Consider the following 20,400-nt stretch of genomic DNA (forward strand, 5'->3'; position numbering starts at 1 on the left):
AATAGCGATATTAGGCCTAAACTAAATATTTACATGCTAAAATATAAAAAATCTTTTGGAGGGTCAAAAATCACATGTCTGAAATAGCGATATTAGGCCTAAACTAAATATTTACATCCCTTCTATCTTGTTTCTTTTTGTTCTTATCTATTTCGGAGACAGACATGTATTTTGTTTGTTCAACCACTATTTGTAGTACTCATAGATAGTCTGTGAGATTGTGACACCAGTTATGGGTGAAGTATTATTATGAGTTTTGTATTGGTACTAGTTAAACTGTTAAAATCTTGTTCTTCCGCATTTCTGTTTTCCGCTATTTACTTGAATTAACTTGGTGAATTGTTAAAAATAAAGGTAAAAAGATGGAATAATCAATAACGTTGGCTTGCCTAGCGGGTTCAATGTTAGGCGTTATCACGGTCCCGACGATGGGTAATTCGGGTCGTGACATACCGGTTCGGCAGAATATAATAGATTCAGCTCAAACTCTATATTTGTATGAAGAAATTTATTTAATATATGTAAATAATCTATTCCGAACCCAATAAGTTTTCTTGTCGGAAATTTTAAAACCCATATACTCAAAATTCTGGCTCCATATTTGCTAACTGGTTGGTATAATAAGTCACCTCCACTTTCAAACGAGAGAAATTGATAAAGAAACTCTTCGAGTTTATATTACACTTGACACCAAAAGTCCAAAAATGGATCCATGTGGACAAGATTCCTCTATCACGGAGCAAGAAAATAGAAAAGAATGTATTTCTCCAAAATCGATGATTAATGTCAAAACAATTAAACAAAAGAATCTCGTTAAGGGCATTAGAGCGTCAACTATAAGAAAAACTAAAAAATTCTCAAAGCATATATAAGGATCGTCAGACAAAATAAATAGTGGCGAAAGAAAGAGAGTTAGCTGGTTTTGCATGTTTTTGTTATCTTGACTCATTATGTTTTCTAGATATCGCCAATTAGCCATTGAATGGTATCGTAAAGTTGCTTTCCCTTCCAAAGTACCTCTCTTCTTCTCAGGTGGATGCTTTTTCTTTTATGTTCAAACCCTTACCCCCACCCCCCTCCCCCCCCCCCACACACATTTCAACCACTGACTTTTTGTTTTGTTAATTTCTTTTTTCCTTTTTTCCACTGAACTGAATGAAATCAGGCCTGATCATCATCCATGGTGTAGTAGAATACAGTATGCTATCCATATTTATAACTTATCTGACGAATGACTGGGCAGTGAACTTACCAAAGGCAGCTCAAATGGTGAATGTGCACGAAGGACTCTCAACTATTCTTGTCATTGTGGTTTCACAACTGTCTGACTGCTTCTTTGGTCGCTTATACGTTATTCTCTTCACCAATACAACTTTCATTTTGGTAAGTCTCTTTCTTTTCTCTCTTGTTCTGTTAGGTTGTGAACAAAATTACATTATATATATATATATATATATATATATATATATATATATATATATTATTGTTGCCTATATAAGTTATCATCACCGTCTGATATATATTAGCTATAAAACCATTAGAAACTATAAAAAATATATAAGAATACTAGAATTAGAATTAGATAATTTTAATACCAAGGATTCTCAGAATTTCCTTTTTCATGAAATAGAAAGAACAAGTATTGAAATACAAGAGGAGAAAAATTATATTCAAACAACTAGAAATAAGATAAAATATATTCCACTAGGGTAAATCATATGTTAAGACAACATCCTATAGCCAAAGAAATAGCTTTTAACTATTGGCTTTTAAGAAGAGATATAATCAGAAGAGAAGAGCTAAAGAAAATACTAAAAGAAACTAAAACACTACTATCATCAACTCTAGAACTAGCTAAACAAATAGGAGAATCAGATTCCAAAATAAATAGAGAACGAAGTTATATAATTAAAAGAAGTATTAGTTTAGAAACTATATCAGCTTTAGAGTGGGAAATACAAAGTATACAAGGAGAAATATATTTACAAAATCAAAGAATAAAGTTTTTTAAGAAGAGAAAAATTTGGATACCCTTAGGATAGACAATATAGCTACCTTAAGAAACCTATATATATAAAGTAGACAAAATTGCTTATAAGGCGTTAGGAAACTCTTAACGCTACTAGAAAACTGTCAAAACCCGTCCAGGAATACCGACCAAAGTCGGTCGAAAATCTTGAAAAATCGATCGATTTCCGACCGACTTTAATCCGTCGAAATAAGGTTGATCGGTAACGAGTAGTGATCGAATTCGGTCGCAAATTCTGACCGTTGGCGGTTGGTTTGTTCAACCAAAAGTTGACCAAATTAACTGACACATTTTCTACAAAAATTAAATATATCGATTGAAGTTGGTCGGTGTAAGCACGTGATTTTTGACCCTCCCCGAGAATTTTTACTTTTTTATCGTGAATATGTGAAATTGGGTCCAATACAGTCATTTTAACTATTTTTACTTTATTTCGGCGCAAAAAGAAAATTTCAAAAAAATATATATAAATTTTAGTTTATGTATCTCTCATAAACTTGAAAAATACAAAAATTGTACTTTATTTTGGTACTTTAAATAAATTCGAAAATTACAAAAAATATAGTTCTATTAATGTTTGCAGTCATTATAATTTTGAAAAAATACAAAAATATTACGTCATATTTTTGTCTTTATTAAAGAACGAAAATTACAAAAATAGTTTTATTAATATTCTATAGTCATTTTTAACTTTGAAAAATACAAAAATATTACCTCATATTTTATCTTAATATTTAAAAACGAAAATTACAAAAAATAGTTTTATTAATATTTTTGTAGCTATTTTAAATCTTGAAAAATATTTAAAAGGATATAGTTTTGTTTAAATACTAGTCTTATTTTTGGTAGCTATTTTGCTTACATAGGACTAATTAAGCAACGTGTTCCTATTTCTCGGGTCCGGGCAAAAGAATAATATTCGGGTTCAAACTACCCGGTTTTAGGCCTAATTTTCGGACCTAGCCCATAATAAACCGTGTTGAGGACACATGGGGAACCCACCACGCGTGGGGGACATAAGTCTCGAACCCCACCACGCGTGGGGCTCATTTTTCTTGGTCAAAGTTACAAATGCACGGACTTGGACATTTTCAAAGGGGGGACCAACGAAAAGGACTTTGAAAAATGGAAAAGAAAGAAAAAAACGGACAGAAGGTGAGGGAAAAGAGGAGTGAAAATTTTTTTAAAGCAAAAGTTTTTGAAAAGGGGAATGACACGTGAAAAGTAGGAAAAAGAATTTAAAAAAAAAAAAAAAGCAAGAAATTTTTGTTGAAAAGGGGGAGAAGACTTTCACTTCAGGGGGGGACCAAGGAAAGGGACTTTTGGAATTTTAAAGGGGAGGGTACTGTACATCTTCTTCTTGATGAAGAAGAAGAAGAAAAAACCTAACGGAAAAAAAAGGAAAACCAGCGAAACCCTCCCAAACTTCCCCATCTTCTTCCAAACAAAAACCCTACTGAAAAAAGCTCGGACCATCACTTCCCCGCGTCAAAAACCTGACTGGACGACCACTGTTCAATCTTCTTCTTCAAGAAGAAGAAGAAGCAAACACCAGCGAAAACCAAGACCAAAAACCCTAAACTCCTCCATCACTACCCAACTCCATTCCCAAACTGCCTCACGACCACCACTCCGTCCCGACCAACTCCCCCATAACAACCAACAAAACCACCTCCATCACGAACCAGACGCACCTCCGTCAACCACCATTGCCATCCGCCACGAGCTCCAGCTCCACCCAAAACCAGTCGCGACTCGGAGCGTCGTCAACCTCCAAGCAGCCCGCCACTAGCAACCTCCATTACCACCATCGTTGCCCGGCCAGCTGACCCCTCTCCGTCGACCTCTGCCCAACACCACCACCCAAACACCAGCCCCCCGTCGTCCAGTCCGTCAGCTTCCTCCACCGTGTCCAGCCTCCGTCGAGCAGCGACTGCTGTTACCTTTCGCGGCGTCGCGTTGCCCAGTCGACCCACTGCCACCAACAGGCAAGCCATCCTCACGTCCAAACGATCCCTTCTGCCCATCTCCTCGTACCAGTTGCCGCGTCGGAGATACAGTAGCAACCAACAATCTTGGGGCTTCGACAGTTGTAGGGTCCAAGCTTTCCATCGAGGTCGTCTTTGGTTCGTCGAGTTGTTTGTCCGTGGTTTCGTCGTTGTTCCGCGTCCAGTGAGGTCTGGCTTGAATTCCGTCGGGGTCGTGTTCGTCGTCCTGAGTTTGCCGAGGTTCAAAAGGTTAGTAAACCTCAAGTATTAGATAAGGAAATGTTACGTTATGTAATATAGAAATTGGTATGATAATTTTCTGCTTGTGTTTTCATCGTATGCATTTTTGCTTATTTTGCGTTATGTGATTCTTGTTTATTTGATGCCATTTAATTAAGTGGGACTAGTCGTTCTATGACACAAGTTTGACGTTAATCTGTTCGTCCTTTCCTTCAGTTAGATCATTCGGAAAAAAATAGTATTATTGCATGCTGTTACTGCTGCCGAAACACTCATTCACTAAACTCCTTTTATTTAAACTTCTAACAAGTCATGGGATTTTAGTTGTAAAGAGGCCGTAAGTTTTAGTATTGTTAAAGACATAAAAATGGCATCCTTTTAAAAAAAATAATAATAATAATAATAATAATAATAAAGAATAAAACGAGACGAGCCTCGCCGAATAAAAGGGACAAATTGCGGGGCCCTCACAGATATATGTATCATAATGAACACTTAGATTCTGGGACGGGCCGTTTAACAAATTTCACGGCCCTAGCCCAAAATAATAATGCGCTAGTTGCTTTAGGAGCGCCTTTAATAATGTTATCTCCCTAAACTCGGGTGCACATTTATGTGACCCAAATCCAAATCTCAACGAAATTGAAATGTGTCTCTAATCACGGGTACATTGACTGTGACGTGGTCTGAGATGTATTTCCATGACGTTGCAAATTCTAATAAAAAATAAAATGAGACGAGCCTCGCCAAATAAAAATACAAAATTGCGGGGCCCTCAGTAAATATTTGTTTTCAAATTGCTTAGATTTCGGGATGGACCGTTTAGCAAAATTCCACGGTCCTACCCAAAATAAATACGCTAGTCGCTTTAGGCGCGCCTTTAATAATTTAATTTCCTTAAACTCGGGTGCACATTGATGTGACCCAAATCCAAATCTCAACGGAGTCAAAGTGTGTCGACGACCACGGGTACATTGATTGTAACGCGGTTCGAGATACATTTTCACAACGTTGCAATTCTTGATAAAAACAGTAAATGATAAAAGCGGTTAAAAGTTAAATTTTGCACATAAGTTCACACTTGTATAAAATCAGATAATCAAGCCGAATATAACAGTTGAGCGACCGTGCTAGAACCACGGAACTCGGGAATGCCTAACACCTTCTCCCGGGTTAACAGAATTCCTTATCCAGATTTCTGGTACGCAGACTGTAATATGGAGTCATTCTTTTCCTCGATTCGGGATTAAAATTGGTGACTTGGGACACCCTAAATCTCCCAAGTGGTGACTCTGAAATAATTAAACCAATCCTGTTTCGATTGTCCTTTAATTGGAAAAAACTCCCCTGCGCCCCCGGGCGCGGAAAAAGGAGGTGTGACAGTCGGTATATTGAAAAATAATTTTTTTTTTTTTAATATAGCGATCGATATCGGTCAATATATTAATTTTACATTTTATTTGAAAATGTAAAATGATATCGGTCGGTGTTATTAAAATATAATAAATTTGAAAATTTAAATCTTGACCAATTTCGGTCGATAATTGTTAATCTTGGAAATTTCACATTACAGAACTATTGATTTCGGTCGGTATTTTTAAAATTTTGGGATTTTAATGTTGAACTTTTCGACTGACTTTCGTCGGTATGCGATCAGTTTCTGGATAAAAATTTGACAGAATATTGCTGCTTTAAAGCTACACCACCTGCCAATAAAAACCAATAAACAACCTATAATGACAACAATACATTACTGTCGTTCAACCACAACCATTCAACCACAATTTCAACATAATACACCAACAATATAGAAAAGCCAACCAATACTACAACAATGACGCCAAACACTATAATTAAGCAACCACAATATAAATTTTTAATAGCAAAATACTATCAACAACATTTATAGAGTTGCAACAATATATTCCAACAAACTATTCACAAGTTTAAGACTTCACATAGCAATACAAACACCATTCAAGGAGTATTTTGTACTGCATCATCTCCACTATTAGAAGCTTTTCATCGGCACGGTTTGAAGGATCACGATGAGAAGGAGTAGCATCTGGGGAAGACTCATCAGACAGACCCACTAGCAAGAAGATTGGTCAGCTGACTTTGAAGGCTATTAAATTGTTGATCTCTCTTTTCATCTCTAGCCTTTGACTGTTCAAGCTCCACTTACAGTTGTGCGATCTTCTTCTCCATAGCCGAGAGAGTCGACCTATCAAGTATCTCACCCTGTAACAGCCTAGCCCGCTAGTGATATTATCCACTTTGGGCCTAGGCCTGTACGGTTTTAAAATGCGTCACTAGGGTCTAAGGCTTATCTACTTATATACCCAGCATCTCTCCCGTATTTTATCGATGTGGGATTCACCTAGGGTCTCACGTACACCGCCTCTTAGGGACTCAGCGTCCTCGCTGAGGTTTGCCCCACCACCATTCAAGGTTGCACGCGGAGTGGCTCTGATACGATCTGTAGCAGCCCAGCCCATTATGATATTGTCCGCTTTGGGCCTAGGCCCGCATGGTTTTAAAACGTGTAGAGATGCTGGGTATATAAGTAGACATGCTTTAGACCCTAAAGACGCATTTTATAGTCATACGGACCTAGGCTAAAAGCGAACAATATCATTAGTGGTTGGGCTATTACAGATGGTATTAGAGCCACTCCGCGTGCAATCTTGAACGGTGGTGGGGCAAACCTCAGCGAGGACACTGAGCCCCTATGAAGGGGTGTATGTGACACCCTAGGTTAATCTCACATCGGCAAAACACGAGAGAGCTGTTGGGTATATAAGTAGACATGTCTTAAACCCTAGTGATGCGTTTTAAACTCGTGCGGGCCTAGGCCCAGAGCGGACAATATCACTAGCGAGCTGGGTTGTTAGTGATATTATCCGCTCTATGCCTTGGCCCGCACGGCTTTAAAATGCGTCATTAGGGTCTAAGGTTTGTCTACTTATATACCCAGCATCTCTCCCGTATTTTGTCGATGTGAGATTCATCTAGGGTGTTACATGCCCTGCACGGAAGTCCCTATACCTTACAATTCAGCCTTGTAGCGCCGAAATGATCTCTCTGAAAGATCACATGCTATCCCCTTTTTAGGACCACCGATAACATCCAACCAAAGTCGTTGCGCTTCTTCGTCTGGAATAGAATGTGGGTCGCTCTGATCATTTGGTGGCAGACTCTACTATACTCATCCAGGGTATTCTTATAGCGACCTTTTACTTAGAAGATAGAAAATTAGTAAGTCAATAATATTATAAATATAAATTTTAATGTATAGTAGTTATGAAACTTACATAGGTTGTCTCTGCCCGGTCTTCGACTATCTACTTGGATCCGTCGGGGCCTTCTTCTTCCGGATGTGAGTCTCCATGAAAAATTCATCGTGAGTCAGCTTCCTCCCATAATGTTTTCCTACAAATAAAATAAAACCTGTTAACTAAAATATAGTTCAAAAAATAGATTTTAATGCTTTAAGGAATTACCATTAGTCTCCTCGCAGTCCCCATGCTCCTTGCACCCACAAAGTGCAAGGAGCCACCATTCCAAGATGCTCAGACCTTCTTTCCTAGTTCACTCTTTTTCTCGAACTTCTCAATGGCCCACTGCCATAAATAATTTGAGTGCATATTAATTTGAATACAATATTGTTCTAACTCTAGCATTAATCATAATTAGACTAACTCTTTCAATGAATTAGTTAAGCCATTCAATTAGACTAACTCAATTTGTATTAATCATAATTAATAAATCCTAAATCTAGTAGATAAACCCTAAATCATAATTCAATAAACCCTAGCATAATCGTAATCAATAAAATTGAAAAAGTTAAAATTAGCTAAGAAAAGCATAATTATAACCTTCTGACATAGCTAATGCTATCATAAACATTAATCAATAAGAGTAAACCCTAAATCTAAAGAAACATTAACTAAACCCTAGTTTATACAATTGAAAGAATTAAAATAACTTAAATTAAGAAATGTAGATAACTAACCTTCAAAGAGAAGAGGGGTGGTTTAACTTTGGATGATAATGGCAGTAGGTGGCGGCTGTGGCGGAGCAGTGGTGGCGGAGGAGCAGTAGTGGTATGCGGACAATGGTGGCGGTGACGGCGGACGGGAGAGAGATGAAGGGGGGCTTTGATTTTGGGTGAAAAGGGAGGTAAGAGTTGATTTTGGGTGGGATTTGGGGTGAAATCACACCTTTGGAAGAGAGAATGAGAGATAGAGAAAAGAGAGAAATGGAGAAGAAGCCCATCGCCTGGCAGACCTAAATTAGAAATTTCCGACCGACTTCGGCCGGAAATGTCAATCGGTATGTTTAAGTTTGAGTGTTTGACCACAACATATCCGACCGAAATCGATTGGTAATGTAATTTTAAATTTTCTAAAAAATTATTTATTTACAAAACCGACCGAAGTCGGTCAGTTTTAGTCAAGTTATCAAAATTACTTTTATATAGGTACGATTTAACATTTGATTAATTTTCTAATCGATCTAACATACTAAAATTATATATATATATATATATATATATATATGTGTGTGTGTGTGTGTGTGTGTGTGCGCGCGCGCGCGTGTGTGTGTGTGTGTATTTAATTACTTTTATATATGCACTATGTGTTTATGTATATATACATATATGTATTTAATTAGAAACCAGCCTTTGCAACGGCTCAATTTACTTTGATTATTTTCCTAATTTTACAGTATCTCTTAGAGATAAAAATATCTTATTGTTACTTGTTTCCTATCTTTACATTTATTTATTTTTCCCCTAATCTTTTAGGGGCTTCTCTTCTGGTCCACTTGTTTCCGGTTCCTTAAGTATCAGAGCCATGGGGGAAGTAAAGTTTATTATTCTTGTTTTTAACTTGCTTTTATGTAGTATTGATAGACCAAACTAAAGAAATATTTTAGATTCTTTATCTCTCAATATTAAAACAACGAATTATAAGACCAAAACCGGATCCTTACCAGTAGCAATTATTTATAGAATACATTATAAAGACGTGAGTTCAGCCTTTAATACCGGAGCCATGAAAACCCTTCATAAAAAATTGTTCTCTTCGAAAAAGATCTACAAATATCTCATCTATCAATACCAAAACCCATTTCTTGGAGCCAAGTTTCTCTGTCGCAAAACTGGTTGTTGCAAGATGCTACTCAAGCTGAGAAACTAGAAAATATGATAGTCTCTCAGATCTAACAATATTCTAGCGGATCTGTATACATTTCTTTCCAGAGATCCCCTAGTCAAAGAGTTTATGTCTCTTCTTCTTAAGCACAATCTGAAATTCAATCTGGTAGACATTCAATATCTTTCTTTCCTTCTAGGATCGAAACTATTAATTTTGACTCTAGGATCCCACAAGCCAATATTCTGTAGAAACAACCCCTCCAACAGAAGTTAATTATGAACAAACTCAATCTCCTACTTACTCAGCCTTGACTGCTGAATTAGGTGTTTTAAAAAACGATTTTCAAATTGATAAAGAAAAACTTCGAGGAAATTTATATATATATATATATATATATATATATATATATATATATATATATATATATATATATTCTCCAATCATGGGATTTGACTAAGTATATGTGGTTATTACTACAACTTAAATTTTAATATAGCACTACATCTTATAGCACTATACATTTTGTTTTCAAATGTATTTTAGCGTGTTGGATACCGATACTTAGACTCAATCGCTCACACATTAAAACTCAATATTTTAATTTACTAGACCGTCAGTATGCCCAAGCGTCTTGTCAGTTAAAATAAAGAATGATGCATGTTCTAGGTTAAATTAAGGGCGAAATACATAAATGACCCCTTTAAGTTGTCCTTATTCCTTAACGATAAAAAAACACTTTAATTGAATTATTTACCATTTATACACTTTAAGTGGCTATTAAGTGTTTCAAGTAAACATCCGAGCACAGCAAACTATATGCGTGAGTTACACTAGCTAATGACGCGTCAAATGAACCAATTAAAAACGACACATGTAATTTGAATTAACAAAAAAAATACATTTAAAGTAAAAAAAAAATATTTTTCCTTACTTTTAACCAAACCACCGCTGCCACCCTCCCCTCCCCCCCCCCCTCCCCCAATCATCTTGCTTTCACCCATCAGCCGTCCCCCACCCCTTTCTCCAAATTCACCTGCACCCCAACTCCCAACAAATTAAACGTAGTTACGGACTAAATGTGTAAGCTGCGCTACTTTAAGACCAATTTCAAAAATTGAAGAACACTAGAGTTGAAGAATATAGCAGTTTTCTTCGGCGTTCTTCCGACTTGCTCAAATTTTTCAATCCAATCGCAGTCGATACTTCACCAAATGAGTCCAAACTTGAAATAAGAACTCTAATTAACACCTATATCAAACCACAATACCAAATTTTTACAAGCAACAACAAAATCAAAAGACCCCGTCGTTGTCTTCTTCTAATAGACTTCAAAAGTTTCAAACCAAAGCCAATCGAATCAACTCCAGTCGACCGAAATCTGTAGATTCCGTTTCATAAAGAAGTTTTCGACAAAGGTTTCAAACACCCAATCAATTTGGACCTCCAACTTTCATATCGAAACAACCCAGCTTCTTCCACAATGTTGGACAATGAAAAACGATGAAACACGAACTCAAATTTCAAGAGTTGTGATGGGTTTCGAAGACTTCTTTCCAAATTTGAAGTCTAGAGCAATGGCAAGGATTAAATTTAGATCAATTCAGAATTTTAATACCAGATAATGAAGACCATAGATTCATAAGAAGCACCCCAAGCAAAATTTTCTAATTTCTTTTCGAATTTTCTTGTAATTAATTAATTTTTTCTTTGATTTGACTACTGAAAAAATGACATTACGTGCCCAACACTTTGTTAGCAAACACGCATATGCCACAACAGTAATGTGTGTTTACTTGATATATTTAATAGCCACTTGAAGTATCTAAATGGTAAATGAGTCAGTTAAGGTGTTTGTTTGATCGTTAAGGACAATTTAAAGGGATCGTTTATGTATTTCGATAAAAAAACATATGCTAGGTTAATCGAATATAATTAAATATTGATCCATTGATCAAGTATCCAAGCAAGGTACTAATCAGATGATCGAGAATAAAATATCCAAGCGCACCATACACTAAAGCATCTAAGTGTAAATGACTTAAAGCCCGTTTGGACATAAGAAAATTTTCCTTTTTTCAAAAAAAAGATTTTCAAAACAGTGTTTGGTTATCAAAATCTTACAATTTTTCCAATCTCACTTGAAAATGTATTTTCAAATTTGAAAAACTAGTGAGAACTAGTTTTTCAATTGGAAATTGGAAGGTTGTTATTTTTTAATTTTATAAATTTACCTTATATTTTTAAAATTTATAAAAAGACCCCATCAGTTATTAACCTAGGTAACCATCAACTACCACATATTTCCCTTCCATAAAGTCAGAAACACAAAATGCAAGCAGCAGGTCTTCTTCTCACCAAAGTGTGCGAGTGCCTTTCCCACTAGTCCTAGTTGATTCTTGAATTCTGCCTACTAGAATCTTGATCATATGGTTATGAGAAATATGTGGCTATGCCTGTTTTTGCACCTTCTCTGTGTGTCAGTAGAATTAGAACACGTGATATTGAATTTGCATCTTCTGTGTGTTGCACTAAAGCAGAATATGACAACAGCTAAAAAATAGTATGTTTGATTGTTTGTTTCAAGTAGGACAATTAAATTGGGGTGGTTTTGATATTTTTTTACAAATTGTGGGGTATAAATCATGTTTTATGATTTTGAAAAAAAAAAGACATTTAAATATGTTGCAAAAACTATAACCAAACACAACTTCATCTTCAATTTAAATTTTAGTGAAATTTCAAATTTGAAAAAAAAAATAGGATTTATGTCCAAACGCCTACTTGGAGTATGTAAATATGTAAGTGTCACGATCCAAATTTTTCCTCCGTGGGATGTCCTGATGGCACCTAGTCTTAGGGACTAGGTAAACCTAATATTTACTGAAATATTAACCACATATAACTAACGACTGACAAATACGAAATAGAAATCTCTATACAAGACTTACAATCCCAAAATCGATAGTACAAGTCATAAGCTCTACTGAGTTTGCTAGAAAAATCTCTAAATACAACTGTTTCAAAATAGAGATAAAACAGTGCAAGTACAATATCAGAAGGTGACTCCGAAGCCTGCGAATGCCGTAACAGGTTTACCTTGAGTCTCCACAGTAAGATCCGAACAGCTGGCTAATGATCGACTAACCCCGAAATACCTGGATCTACACAAAAATGTGCAGAAGAGTAGTATGAGTACACCACAGTGGTATTCAGTAAGTATCAAGACTAACCTCAGTGGAGTAGTGACGAGGGACAGTCAAGACACCTACTGAACTAGATAATCTGGACAAGTATAAGTGGAGAACTAACAGAGTACAATATCTCTACAATACTATGCATAATGACAACAATAATACGATGTTTGCAATAAGAAATAATAGCAACAATTAGCAGCAGAACACAACAAATAATAACACAATAGAATAAGCTGAACATAGTTTAAATCCGGTGAAAACAAATAAAGGAAGGACAAGTAGAAACTCGATAGGAATAACCGCTTTCACACTGGGTTTATCCAATAATCTCCACGAGGTATCCAACCTCCAAAATAGTCACAATTCACGGGTCCCAATTGGTGAACCTTAAATACTTGACATCTTGTGCCCTTATTATAACTGGTAACTGCATGGACGACTCACGTGCCAATAGAACCATTCTCACATAGAAGGCAAGTAGACGAGGGTATGGATGAATTATCAATAACATCAGGATCCATCTTCTTAAAACGATAAGGGTGATTAATTACGTGTATGCTTGTGCAAGTGTGTCACGACCCAAACTCACTGGATCGTGATAGTGCTTAACGGGGAACTAGGCAAGCCAACTCTTTTACCCCAAACAACCCGATAATCAAAAATGAAGATATTTTTTAAGCTATTAATTAATAGAACTTCATAAATATAAGTCTGAATAACAATGTGCGGAAAGAAACAAAAGCCCGACATAGGGGTGTCACAAGTCATGAGCATCTACTAATATTGTCTAAAAATACTAAGACTAATACAGTCTGGAAATTTAACTATTATTATCTAAAGGAAGATAGGAGGGATAAGAGCAAGGTTGTGGGCGCCATGCATCTACCTTGCCAACTCCGAAATATCCGTGACGGATGAAAGATCAGCGCTCACTATCACGTCCAGCAACCCCTGGATTTGCACACAAGGTGCAGGGAGCAATGTGAGTACGCTAACTCAGTAAATAATAAAGGTAAATAAAGACTGAGCAGTAAGAACCACATAATATCCACATCATGAAATCTCAGTAAGTACAACATGTTTTTAAATCAGTATATGAGTCAAATCATCTTGTTTAAAATCCAATTTCGGTAAAAATCGTTTAAAGATATTTTTTTCAATAGTTTCAACAGAGGTTCAATGCAATTTTGAGTAAAAGTGATGAAAATCGTAAAAAGCCCCTCGGGCAAAACATGAATCATAAACCGCCCCGCGGGCATAACATAACTCAGAATCAGCCCATCGGAAAAACCTCACAGTCATTTGTATACCGATCCTCGAGAACAAATGAATCAAGAACAGCCCCTCAGGCAAAACATCATATCACTCACTTAGTGTATCCGTGCTCACTAGGGTGTACAGACTTCGGATGGGCTCCTACAGCCCAAGCGTTATAACAAGCCACCTCGTGGCGTAAATCAATCAGGCCCTCGGCCTCTCATAATCACAAATCAGTAACAATATGCTACGGCTTGAAGCCCGATACCATAATATCCTCACAACACAGGCTCTCGGCCTCACTTAGTCAGAAACCTTTCAAGCCACTTGGGTTATCAGTAAAATAGGGTGTTCAACCCAAAATATCATTTTATGCATCAAAATAGAGTGATAAAGACTGGGTTATGAAATTAGTAAACATAGGATGATTGAGTATAGATTTTTAAATCAAAACAGCGAGAGGATAATAAGAAAAGGCCCCTAAGGGTCCAAACAGCTTGGCATCAGGCCCAAATATGGCATTCAATTCAAATTATAGAAATTTTTTCTAAAACACAAAAGTATCATATAGTTTCCAATCAAATACGCAACTAAATAGTTGCAACGGGATGGACCAAGTCACAATGCCCAATGGTGTACACCACACGCTCATTATCTAGCATGTGCGTCACTTGAAAATAGTGAAAGGATGTGAAATCCGGGGCTTCATACCCTCAGGACAAGATTTACAATCATTACTTACCTCGAACCTGTCAAATCCCTACTCTGCGATGCCCTTGCCTCTGGAATTGGCCTCCAAATGTCCCGAGTCTGACCAAAAGCAATACAATGCAGTCAATATAGGCCAATGAATCAATTCCATATGAAAGATTGTCAAATTATATCAAAATCCCGAAATTCTCCCAAACCCAGCATATAGGCCCACGTCTCGAAATTCGACAAAAATAAAAAAAAAAACTAGAAACTCCCTTCACTCACGAGTCTATACATACCAAATTCATCAAAATATGACCTCAAATGGTCCCTCAAATCCCCAAATCAAACTCTCCAATTTCAAGCCCTAATCCCCTCAATTTCATCCCTAATTTCTACTAATTTCATGCTTAAACAATTGAGAATTACCATAACCATAAGTATTAAGCTCAAATAACTTACCTCAATGAGTATCCCCTTGATTCCCTCTTCAAAACCCTCCAAAAAGCTCAAAAATCCGAATGAAAATGGTGAAGAATGGCCAAAATTCGCGAAGGGTCCAATTTACACCTTCTGCCCAGGCATTTCTACACATGCGGACCTTTTCTCGCACCTCCGCAACCGCTTCTGCGGTCCAATAAACCGCACCTGCGGTTTTCACTTAAATGCACAGGACCGCATCTGCGCCCCAGGCACCGCACCTGCAGTCCCGTAGATGCGTCCAACTTACCGCATCTGCGATCTCGTACCTGCGGTCCCCAATCCGCAGGTGCGGAAACATCAGAAGCAGCAGCTTCAGCTGCACAATCTAAATTCCAACTCTTCCGTTCACCATCTGAATTCATCCCGAGGCCCTAGGGACCTCAAACAAAAATACCAACAAGTCACATATCACCATTCAAACTTATTCAAACCTTCGGAACACTCAAAACACCAAATTACCCTTGGATTCAAGCTTAAGAACTTCCAAATTCCGCAAACGATACCGAAACCTATCAAACCTCATCCGAATGACATGAAATTTTGCACACGTGTCACAAATGACACTACGGACGTACTTAAATTTTCGGAATTCCATTCCGACCCCGATATCAAGATTTCCACTGTCGACCAGAAAATGCCAAAATTTCAATTTCGCCAATTCAAACCTAACTCTACCACGAACCTCTAAATTACATTCTGAACACGATCCTAAGTCCAAAATCACCTAAAGGAGCTACCCAAACCATCAGAATTCACATCCGAGACCTCCTACACATAAGTCAACATCTGGGTGACTTTTCCAACTTAAACTTCTAAATAAGAGACTAAGTGTCTCATTCCACTCCAAAACAACTCTGAACTCTAACCAACCAACACGATACGTTGAATTATAGCTGAAGAACACATAAAGAAGAAGAAATGGGGAAAACAAGGCTATAATTCATGAAACGACCGGCCGGGTCGTTACATCCTTCCTCTCTTATACAAACGTTCGTCCTCGAACGAGTCCAGAAACATACCTGGAGCCACAAATAGGTGTGGATATCTGCTCCATATCTCCCGCTCGGTCTCCCAAGTAGCCTCATCCACGGGGCGACCTCTCCACTGCACTTTCACTGATGCAATATCCTTTGATCTTAACTTTCAGACTTGCCGCTCTAAAATAGACACTAGCTCTACATCATAAGTCAAATCACCGTCTAACTGAACCATGCTAAAATCCAAAACATGAGATAGATCGCCTACATACTTTCGGAGCACAAAAACATAAAATAACGGATGCATACCCAACAAGCTAGGTGGCACAGTAAGGTTGTAAGCCACCTCCCCAATCCTCCAAAGCACCTCAAAAGGCCCAATGAACCGAGGGCTCAATTTGCCCTTCTTCCCAAATCTCATAACACCCTTCATGGGTGAAACCTTCAGTAGAACCTTTTACCCAACCATGTAAGACACATCACGAACCTTCTTGTTAGCATAACTCTTTTGTCTCACCTGAGCTGTACGAAGCCGCTCCTGAATCATACCTTGTACAAAGCATCTTGTACCACGTGTGTACCCAAAAGCCTATCCTCTCCTGGCTCAAACCAACCTACTGGAGATCTATACTGTAAGCACGTGATTTTTGCCCTATATGAGAATTACTCCCAAAAAATTCAAAAAAATAAAGTAATTTTTCTTGGTGTACAATTTTGTGATGTTTTGTGATATTTTGAATAATTATTTGTATTTATCTGTGCATGTTTATTTGCTAAATTAATAAAAAAATACAAAAATATGTCGCATTTTGCATGTAGGATTTAATTCTACAATTGTTAGTAATTAAATTTGTTTTACAAAAATTAAAAATTACAAAAATAGGCATCGTTTGCATTTTTAGCATTTAATATCCAAATATACAATTTTATGCTTAATTATTACTTAATTGTGCGTTAATTGTTATTGGGAGTTAATTTGCGCTTTTATAACTTAATTTAGTTCTTAATAATAAGTTAAGTATTTTTATAATTTAGTTTTAGAGAAATAAAAGAAGAAAAGAGAGCGAAAATATAAAGAAAGTCGGAATTGGGCCTCTTCTTCAATTTCAAGCTATAGGCCCAAAAAATGGCCCAATCTTCCCTACGACCCAGTCCATTTCGAACTGGGTCGACCCAGTCCATAACCCAACACCCCTATTATCTTACAAACAACACAAAACAAAAGAAAGAAAGAAGAAAAAACCCTAAAAAACACATCCCCCCCCCTCTCTTTGCTTCTTCTTCTCCAAGCTTTCCTCACACCCCATCCATGGCTACCTCCCATGGCTGCGCTTACCTTCTTCTTCGTCCACTCAGAATAACCAACGTCACCACCATCCACGTCGACCTCCCCGTTGCATCGCCGGAAAACCCTCAATCAAAGAAGAAAAAATATCAAACCCACCGCTGCCCGCTTCATCCCCGTCGTCACTGAGCTTCGCCATCAACATCCATGGCTGACCAGCACCAGCATCACGTCCAAACCACCACCAAATGCCATTGTGTCTCGCTGCTGCCCTTGTTTCTGAAACACCATGGATTCCATGGATGCGGCTCGTCGCTGCTTACTCCGTCGCTAGCCAAACACACGAACAACTGCTCCAGCTGCCTCGCGACTGCTGCTGCCATGGCCTCCGCTGCTGCTGCTGTTCGGCATCGATCAACTGCTACTGCTTCACCAAAATACGTTGACAAAGCTCCTCCATTGCCGCAACGCTGCCAGCCCGTCCGTTACTGCCTTGTCTGTTGTTTCAACGACTTCCATGGCCATGTTTCGGTTCTTTCATTGCCATGGACACAGCTAGATTGCTGCGCACGTTGCCATTTCTGCTGTTCCTTCATCTTCTTCGTGCTTCATATTTGTTTTCAATCCGGTTAGTTTGGTTTTGAGTCTATTTCGTTTTTATATTTTTCGAAGTAAAAGCCGATAAGTATTTGATTCTTGTTTGTTTTGTTTATCGTTCGAATTAATTTTTAGTTCATGTTCATGTTGATTGTTAAATTAATTTTCAGATTTTAAAATGGAAGTTTAATTAGTTGTTTTCATGTTTATTTCATGTTTGTATTATTGTTTAAGTAAGTATTTGTTAGTTTGATGTTTGTTAGATTCAAATTGAAATTTAATCAACTATTTCTTCAATTTGTTTCATGTGTTTATGTATTGTTAGAAATTGTTAATATTGTTAAGTTCAAGTTTAAGTTCATAATTGTTTCTTCGTCGATCTTGTTATTTGTTTAAAGAATTTAGTTGTATTAAAGGAATATATTGTTTTAATCGTTTAATCCGTCATGTTTGTTGTCTTAAAATAGATTCATTCATGTTCATACTTTGTTTGGATGATCTTGAATCCGAATTTTGTATAGTTTGATTTCTTGTTTACCATTTATGATTATTGCTTGAATTGTTCTCATAATCTTGTTTAAAGTTTAATATAAGAATTGTTTGTTGTAATGTTGTTAGAGTTGATTTTAAGTTCAATATGATTGAATTTAGAAATCTTCATACTTTGTTTGTTGTTGTTGTTGAATCCGAAAATAGGATTGTTTGTTGCTAAAATATTGTTCAATCAAATTTTAGTTGTTCTTTGTTGTTCAATTCGTGTTCATGTGATTTGTTGTTGAAATGTTGTTAAAATCGTGTTCATGTGATATTGTTGTTATGATGTTCATCCATGTTCATATTGTTGTTTGAACATTGTTAGAAATTGATCATATTGTCTATATTTTGGTTAAGTTTGATTAATTGATGTGTTATAGCTGATGGGTAGTTTGGTAAATTTGTAATACGTTCAGGGGTAGTTTGGTAATTTCAGTAAGGTCGGAAGGGGTAGTTTAGGAATTGTACATTTTGAAATTGTTTATTTGAAGCATGGGGGACAAAATGAAATGGGGTGGGTTGTGATATGATTATTTAATATAAAGGGGGGACAAGATTTAAATTAAAGGGGAATCTTGCATTATTTTAAATAAAGCATGGGGGACAAAATATAATGGGGTGGTGTGATATGTTTATTTAATGTAATGGGGATGAGTGGAAAGATAATGGGTTGGGTAGAGAAAAAGTATTGATTTTAATTAATTAAAAGGTTTATGGGATGTGTTATATATGTGAAGTCTTGAAGACAAAGAATGGGAACAAGAATACAGAGAGAACAGAAAAGATACGAGAAAAAATACACACACAGATAGAGAAAAAAAACGGACAGAGAATAGAAGAGAGAAAAATTCCGAAAAATATTTAAGCTTTCAAAATAAAAATAAAAGCTAAAAAATCTACTGCTTTCTTTCTTTGTTTGAAATTAGTATTAATGGTTGTTGTTTCATTTAAAGCTTAAAGCTTTTGTTTTTGGGATTACTACTCCACCGGTTTGTACTGGGTTGTTACTGTTGCTGGGCAGTTGTTGATGTTGTACTGTTATTACTGCCGCTGATTCTCATCTTCATTTTCTTGCTTCCAATATCAGGTACATATCTGTAAATTCATGTCATGAAAAGCTTCAACATGACATATTAATGAAGTTCGGGAATTATAATTCTGTTTTCCATTCGTTCAAGTTCATTAGTTTAAAATTTGGTTTTGTTTCAGTTGATTAATATAGTAGTACGTTTGTCGTGATGAATATAAGATAATTGTTACCTCTTAAAGTTCGTATAAGTGTTGTAATAATATCACCTATTTCGGAATTTTCATTAAGTGAAGTCATGATTGAATTATCAAGGTAGGGAACATGACATAAAATGGGTCATTAATTACATCCCGTAATATTGTTAGCTAAATGTAAAGTAGAATGGAAGTATCAAGAAATTACATTATTAGTATATCTTGTAAAAAATCTGATTTTTGGTTTAGATTGATATAAGTTGTATGTTCATATATGGCATGATGATGAGTATATATATAATCATATATGGAAGGTGATTTGATATAGCTCGTTACGATGTTAGAGTGTTATGAATGTTTTAAGACGGACAATTGTGTTGCATGTAAGGCAATTTTATTCAATCGATTTGTATAATAATTCCCTTTCTTATCAACTTGATGTCTATCTACCATCATAAACAAATTAATCAAACGATTATAATTTTGGATTAAAAAACAATTAATGTAGAAGGTGATTAGGTTTATAGATTATAACATTTTTTTAGCATTCGCTTCAAATAGAACAATGAAAATTCTTCAAAAATATCACTTCCTTACATCCATTCTTTCCCAATTTTTATACATAATTTGCATGTTGTCTATTTGGGTAGGCAAATATTGTATTCACTAAATGGTAGTATTAATCACATATTTATTTTTACTCCACAAATTCGAATGGTTTGAGGAATATAATTCAT

General features: G+C 36.4%; 1 long non-coding RNA gene across 1 annotated transcript; it reads left to right on the forward strand.

Annotated features, from left to right (window-relative positions):
• Window positions 1-831: 831 nt before the first annotated feature.
• Window positions 832-19,844, forward strand: LOC138888978 (uncharacterized). The gene is made up of 3 exons (XR_011406508.1): window positions 832-1,032; window positions 1,166-1,383; window positions 19,527-19,844. It is a non-coding gene; the product is annotated as an uncharacterized lncRNA (long non-coding RNA).
• Window positions 19,845-20,400: the final 556 nt, after the last annotated feature.

Source organism: Nicotiana sylvestris, chromosome 4 (genome assembly GCF_000393655.2).
Source record: "Nicotiana sylvestris chromosome 4, ASM39365v2, whole genome shotgun sequence".
Taxonomy (NCBI): Eukaryota; Viridiplantae; Streptophyta; class Magnoliopsida; order Solanales; family Solanaceae; genus Nicotiana; species Nicotiana sylvestris.